Source organism: Nansenia antarctica (assembly GCF_963989245.1).
Source record: "Nansenia antarctica genome assembly, chromosome: 16".
Classification (NCBI taxonomy): Eukaryota; Metazoa; Chordata; class Actinopteri; order Argentiniformes; family Microstomatidae; genus Nansenia; species Nansenia antarctica.
The window spans coordinates 26,572,132-26,580,360 of NC_137686.1; positions in this window are offsets into that span (position 1 = coordinate 26,572,132).

Here is an 8,229-nt window from a genome sequence, read left to right on the forward strand (position 1 = left end):
AGTGGGTAGTTCGGGTCTTTTAATCTGATTTTTGATTTAGAGGGTCCAGTTACGGATTGCAGCCTCCTGTAAATGTTTTTTGAGAGTGGTTTTGAAGGTGGGCAGTGTTTTGCACTCCTTTAAGATTATAGGAAGGGCGTTCCACATTTTTACTGCATAGTTTGCAAACGAGTTTAACCCCTTGTTTGTGGTGCAACGCGGTTGAACGTGGTTCGTGGAGCTTCCTCTGGTGTTGTATGTGTGGAGGTTGTTCACTTTTTGGAAGTATGTTGACAGGTACTTGGGTGTGGCAGTGTGTGTGTGTGTTTGTGTCTGTGGCTGTGTGTGTGTGTCTGTTTGTATGTGCGTGTATTCCGTGCACACAATGTACAACTGATCTATGTAACCCTTCTCCTTCTCCCCCTCCCCTCTCCCTCCCACCCTCTCCCTCTCCCTCTCCCTCACCCTCCCTCTCCCTCCCTCTCCTCCCCCCCTCTCCCTCCCCCTCCCTCTCCCTTCCCCCCCTCCTCCCCCCTCAGCTCCGTGCGTCCCCGGGAACGTGAAGACGTTGGCGGACTGCCTGTCGGACGTCCTAATCACCACCTGGGACGCGGCGGCGGGGGCGCTGAGCTACACGGTGGAGGCGTACGGGAACAACGGCGACTACTACAACTGCTCCTCCTTCAGCTCCTCCTGCGCCATGCCGGGGGTCAGCTGCGGGGAGGTGCTCAGCGTGTGGCTGACGGCCTCGGACGACCAGTGCACCACGGAGAGGGTCCTGGGAGAGGTGGCCGAGACCGGTGAGTAGGGAGTACTAGGACCGCTGTGGAGGTTAGGAGAGATTAGGGCCGCGTTCGTAAATTCGCCGGAGCGCACATTGGGTTCGACGTCATAAAGGGACCAAGTCATTTGATTGGACAAGAGGCAGTCACGTGGACGCTCCGGCGCTCTCAGAGATAATTTACGAACGCGGCCTTGTGATGGCAGCTGGTGAAACCGGGAACAAGTCGGCAATCAAATTGTTCTGACTTTTATTCTGAAAAATGTAAATACATTTTGATGTTGTTGAAAATCAATGACACACTTTAGTCAAGCGAAAATATTGTAATGCAATGGATTCAGTGAGTAACCCCCACTATGATATCATGTTCTTATATCACTATTTGCACTTCTGGTTAGATGCTAAACTGCATTTCGTTGTCTAGTACCGGTACTTGTACTCTGCAATGTAATCTAATCTAATCTAATCTAATCTACTACCTAGTTAACTACACTACTTTAAATTGTTAGTAGGCTCACAAAACAAGCTGTGTTAGTTGACTAGCGAATGTGTCATTGATTTTCAACAACGTTGACATTTATAAAAAAAAAACAGAATAAAAGGCAGAACAATTTGATTGGTTGCCGACTTGTTCCCGGTTTCACCAGCTGCTGTCACATAATATGCAAATGATGAGCAGTCAGGTGTTTACCTGACAGTGACTTGGTGCTTCAGTTGAATCGGAAAACAACCTGGTCAAAAATGGTCGATGATGATGAAGTCAAACAGAAATGACAGAATTATAACTCCCTTTCAGTGTCTTTGGGATCAGTTAAAAAAATAACTGCCATCCTTAAAAACCAACTGTCAAAAACTATCAAAGGATTCCAGAACGCTCACAAGAGCGTTTTCTGTGGCGTTTCCCTAGCAACAACAACTTTCATGCTAGGGCTAACAACAACAAAAAGAAACGTCATCATTGACATTTATGCATTTTTGGGATCACCCTCGGCACTAAATCACAACATCTCCCTCCCCCCCTCCACCGCCAGTCCCCTGCGCCCCCACCAACGTGTCGGCGGCGGTGGCTTGCAGCCCCGACTCCGCCCACCTCAACTGGACGACGAGCCGCGGGGCCGTGTTCTACATCGCCGTGGCGACACACCAGGACGGCACCGAGCGCAACTGCATGTCCATGGGCACCAACTGCCAGGTCCAGGGCCTGGGCTGCGGACAGGCCTACACCGCCACCGTGGTCGCTACCAACCTCAAGTGCAACAGCTCCCTGAGCAACCAGGTCGCCATAGAGACGGGTAAGGGGGTGTGGTCTATCGACTGCAGTTGTATTGTGGTCTATAGACTGTAGGTTGTGGCCTATAGACTGTAGTTGTGGTCTATAAACTTTAGGTTGTGGCCTATAGATTTTAGGTTGTGGTCTATCGACTGTAGTTTGTGGTTATAGATTATATTGTGGTTATAGACTGGATTGTAGACATCACATACTGTATGTTTGAGTGTGTGTGTGTGTGTGTGTGTGTGTGTGTGAGACAAATCAGCCCACACTCTTTATTAGAAAAATTATATACAGTATACCACAAATGCCTTTCTCCCCGTCCTCCTCTCCCTCCCCCTCCTCTTCCCCCTCCCCGTCCTCCCCCTCCTCCTCCCCATCCTCCTTCTCCCCTTCCAGCCCCCTGTCCCCCCGCCCAGATCGAGGCCCACCGTGACTGTGCAGCCAACCACGCCCTGGTGGTGTGGCAGGACCCCCAGCCCACGGGCCTCTACACCGCCGCCCTGGTGGACCAGGGGGGGCGGCGCCTCAACTGCACCTCCTCCACCGTCAACAACTGTAAGGTGCCTCAGCTGGTCTGCGGACAGAAGTACAACGTCACGGTCGCCTACGACGACGGACACTGTCCCTCCGTGTCCGCCCCGATCGTCATGGACTCAGGTGTGTGTGTGTGTGTGTGTGTTTCTGTCTGTGTGAGTGTGTGTCTGTGTGTGTTTGTGTTTCTGTGTGTGAGTGTGTGTCTGTGTGTGTTTGTGTTTCTGTGTGTGTCTGTGTGTGTGTATGTGTGTGTGTGTGTGTGTGTGTGTGTGTTTCTGTGTGTTTCTGTCTGTGTGTGTGCGTGTGTTTTTGTGAGTGTGTGAGTGTGTGTGTGTGTTTGTGTTTCTGTGTGTGTGTGTGTGTGTGTGACCTATTGATAACTCATAAATAATGACTACAAACCCTGTATATTGGTACATTCTAGAGGGCTGTGCATTTATCTATTTTTCTTTCTCTCCCTCCCTCTCTCCCTCCCCCCCTCCCTCCCTTCCCTCCCTCTCTCCCTCCCCCCTCCCTCCCTCCCTCCCTCCCTCCCTCTCTTCTCTCTCCCCTCCCTCCCTCCCTCTCTCCCACTCCCTCCCTCCCTCTCTCCCACTCCCTCCCTCCCTCCCCCCTCCCTCTCCCCCTCCCTCTCTCCCTCCCTCTCCCCCTCCCTATCCCCCCCTCCCTCTCCCCCTCCCTCAGTCCCCTGCGGTCCAGAGAACGTGACCACCTCCGTGGCGTGTGACACCGGCGTCCTGGCGGTTGGTTGGAACGTCTCGGCCACGCCCTCCGGCGCCCGCTTCGACACGGTCGTTACCACGGCGACCGGCGAGCGCCTGCACTGCAACTCCACCGAGCCCCAGTGCAGTCTGGGAGGGCTGGCGTGCGGCCACGCGTACGGGGTGCAGGTGGTCCTGGTCCAGGGGACCTGCCGCAGCAAGCCCAGCAGTGATGTCATCGTACAGCAAGGTGAGGGGAGGCGGGGAGGGGGGGGAGGAGGAGGGGAGGGGGGAGGACACACACACTCACCTTCCCCCACACACTGGGGCGGCTGTGGCTCAGGAGGTAGAGCCGTCGTCTAATGATCACAGGTCGGCAGATCGGCGGTTCGATCCCCGGTTGGCCACATGTCGAGGTGTCCTTGGGCAAGACACTGAACCCCAAATTGCTCCCAGTGAGCGGGCCGGCCTGCGCCTTGCATGGTAGCATGCCGCCATTGGTGTGTGAATGTGAATGTGTGAACAGGTGAATGAGAGGCCGTTGTAAAGCGCTTTGGAATAACGCGTCAGTACATTTACCAGTCCATTACACATACACACACTCACCTTCCCTCACACACACACACACCCGCCCCCACAATCACATAGACACCATCAACACCTCTCTCTCTCCCCCCCCCCCCCCTCCAGTTCCGTGCGCCCCCACCAACGTGTCGGCGGAGCGCGCCTGCGGGGACAGTTCCGTGCCCGTCACCTGGGCGGCCAGCCGGGGCGCCGCGGGCTACACCGCCGTCGCCCTTAGCAACGGGGGCCACCGCCAGACGTGCTCCACCACCAACGGCACGATGACGTCCTGCAGCGTCGCAGAGCTGCGCTGCGGCCAGGTGTACAGCGTGGCCGTCACGGCAACCGACGGGAACTGCTCCAGTCACATGAGCGGGGCGGTGACTCTGCACACGGGTAGGTCACACTATCACTATTGGCCGGCTGTGGCGCAGGAGGTAGAACCCACATATCTAGGAAAAGTCGTGAAAGGAGGGTCCTGAAATTTGATCGAGTGCAACGATATAACATACTTTTTACTCACAGGGTCAAATGAGTGAGTAAAAAGATGTGTAATAATAATAATATGTGCGTTCTACCACCCAGTATCCTTACATTTTCAAAATCACATCAGGATAAGATAGTATAAAGATATTTTGCAGTTTTTCTGTGTAGGAGGCAGTCTAATCTACAAGGCGCGCCAACTAGTGGTCGTTGTGTGTAAGTAGCAGCTTCCCATTGTAAAGACTATGGTCATTTGACCCCCGAGGCGGCGGCTCTTATAGTAGGTAAAAAAGGCACGGCTGTTCTAGTGTTAAAGTTCAGTTGAAGCACAGTAGCTGTTTTCCGACCCTCCTCTAACTTCAACACTACCATGTTTCTATAAGAGGTGTTTCCAGCCCTTCCATGACCAGTAGCTTACGTCCACGTTTTCATCCACCCTCCTCCCCCTCTCTCTCCCCCCCCCCCCCAGCCCCCTGCCCCCCCACCAACCTCTCCAGCGTGGTGGACTGCTCCAACGGGACGGCCTCCCTCTCCTGGTCCCCCAGCCCCAACGCGGTGTCCTACTCTGGGAAGGCCGTGGGGTCGGACGGGGGGGAGCTCACCTGCAACTCCTCCTCCCCCTCCTGCCAGCTGAGCGGCCTGGTGTGCGGCCTGGAGTACAACCTGGTGGTGTCGGCCTCCGACGGCAGCTGCACCACCCCCTACAGCGCCCCCCTCAGGCAGGACTCAGGTACTACAACAAAGACACGATGACACCTGCCCGGAAATGTTATTGCCTGATGAGGAATAATAATATTATTAATATTGATAATTATTCATATTAATATGACTGTTTGATCATCTAATTATGTGTAGTTATGTGTTTTTAGCATGTCGATGTTCTATCAGCATGTTGCGATGTTATAAAAATGCAGTTAGACGTTCGTATCGATTGTGCCGTTGTTAGCCGCTAGCTGTTAGCAGCGTTTGTTGCTGTGGTTTCATTAGAGTCACGTTTCTCCCATTCTGTGTTTGAGGTGTACCACACATTCAAATAAGCTTTTTTCCGATTTCAAAGTATGACACATCATTTGAAACCTTACAATTTGTAGTTTCAGACTATAAAACACTGAAAAATGGTTTATGAAAAGACTGGCTGGTGTCACATATGGCCTATTAGGTGGTATATTACACCTATTCAGTCCTTTCAGTTCTACAAGAAGTTCCTAACATTGCCCTGCTGTTGATCCCTGTGTATTATCTTTGTCACTGATGACATCATCATTGTGGTTGCTGTCTTCCTCTGTGGTGCTAGCCCCCTGTGCTCCGGTGAACGTGGACACCCACCTCTACTGCAGCAGCAACATCCTGATCGTCAACTGGGACGCAGCAGCCATGCCGCTCAACTACAGCGCCACCGCCAGGGCGGGGGATGGTACTGCGGTCTCCTGCAGCAACACTGACACCACCTGCAGCCTGACGGGTCTGGAGTGTGGCCAGCAGTACAACGTCACGGTCGAGGCCTCCTACGGTGGCTGCAGAGGGCCAAGCAGCGCTCCACAGACTGTCCAGACAGGTGAGGAGGATGATGATGATGATGATGATGATAATGATTATGTTGATGAGGATGATGTGTGTGTGTGGTTGTACAGTAGGTATCTACAGTAGAGGCATTTTGTACTGACCTATTGACCTCTATCCCTTCTTTCCATCTCTATTCTCTCTCTCTCCCTCTCCTCTCTCCCCCCCCCCCCCCCCCCCCTCAGGACCCTGCCCCCCCCAGAGTGTGACAGGGGACATGCAGTGCGGCACACGCACCCTGCTGACCTCCTGGAGCCCCGCCCCCAGCGCCAGCTCCTACGTCACCACGGTAACGGGTCTGGGCGGCTACCTGCAGTCCTGCTCCACCGCCAACACCTCCTGCCCCTTCCCCGGCCTGCTCTGCCACAGCCACTACGCCGTCACCGTGATGTCACAGCACGACGGCTGCAACAGCTCCGCCAGCCAGAGCGTTTCCACAACGACGGGTAACCGACGTTTTGTAACCGACGATCAGTGTTTTGTTTTCTTTGTCCACTGTTTACCCCCCTGTACAGTTTCTATATGGTAAATCAATACCCCCAATACCCCCTAACCCTAACCCCTAATACCCCCAATACCCCCTAACCCCAATACTAACACTAACCCTAACCCCTAATACCCCCAATACCCCCTAACCCTAATACTAACACTAACCCCTAATACTAATACCCCCTAACCCTAATACTAACACTAACCCTAACCCCTAATACCCCCGAATCCTAATACCCCCTAACCCTAATACTAACACTAACCCCTAATACTAATACCCCCTAACCCTAATACTAACACTAACCCTAACACTAACACTAACCCTAACCCCTAACCCTAATACTAACACTAACCCTAACCCCTAATACCCCCAATACCCCCTAACCCTAACCCTAACCCCTAATACCCACAATACCCCCTAACCCTAATACTAACACTAACCCTAACCCCTAATACCCCCAATACCCCCTAACCCTAACATTAACACTAACCCTAACCCCTAATACCCCCTAACCCTAATACTAACACTAACCCAGCCCCGCGGTGGTGTAGCGGTCTAAGCACTGGCCACTAGTGCAAGTTGCCCACCGGGGACTGGGATCGTATCCCAGCTCGCCAGATCCGGATATGGCTGGGGCACACACGGGGAGCGACATATTGGGCGGCCACTCCCGAGGGCGGTATAGGAGTAGTTCCGGACAAGGATCCGTCGCGCAACACCGCCCCCGTCTGGTGCTGGAGTAACGGTACTGGGCTCGAGGAGCCAGTCAGCTAGTCTGCCTGGCGCCCTCCTCTGGGACTGCCGGCCACGGGGTCGTGCGGCGGATCCTACGCAATAGGCAGGGGATAATTGGATGCTAGGTTGGGTTCAATTGGCTACCAAATTGGGTGAAAAAGGGGATAAAATCTGAAGATTAAAAAAATATATATATATATAATACTAACACTAACCCCTAATACCCCCAATACCCCGTAACCCTAATACTAACACTAACCCTAACCCCTAATACCCCCAATACCCCCTAACCCTAATACTAACACTAACCCTAACCCCTAATACCCCCAATACCCCGTAACCCTAACCCTAAATACATTAAATATATTTTTTTTAAATTAAAAAGTAATTCTTCTTTTCTACCATGGTGACTGCCAATGGCCCCTGGGCCTAGCGTCGACGTGTTCTTCTTACGATGACTGATATGGATAGATGATTCACTTACTTCAGACAGACTTCGCTTTGGATACACTGCCCTGCAGAAGCTAAAAACACGCAAAAACTGAAACTTTTTGCGTGTTTCAATTTCACTTATGCCTCAATTTTGGAGAAAAAAAAATCCTCTGCAGAGCAGTATAGGCGTCTGATAATGTCAAAAATGTTTAGAAACCGTACGTCTTTTGCCATTTTTGCCATTTAGCAGACGCTTTTAATCCAAAGCGACTTACAATTACGAATTACGGGGAGATTCCCCCTAGAGTAACTGAGGGCTAAGTGCCTTACTCAAGGGCTACACACTAGTAGTGGTGTGGTTTCATGCAGGATTTGAACTCACAACCTTCCGATCACAAGTCCAACTCACTATCCACTAGACCACCACTACCCCACGTCTTCAGACATTAGAACCCGTCTTCATCTCCCCTTAGCTCCTTGTGACCCGGCCAACGCCGCCGCCGTCCTCCTGTGTGGAACCAACGGATCCAACATGGCCGACGTGTCCTGGGACCCCAGCCCCGGGGCGGTGGCCTACGCTGTGGTCGCCCGGGAGCGGACCACGGGCCACGTCACTTCCTGTGGCGGGGGCAACACGGGCAACACTTCCTGTCAGCTGAGCTGGCTGGCGTGCGGGGGGGTGTACGACGTGACCGTA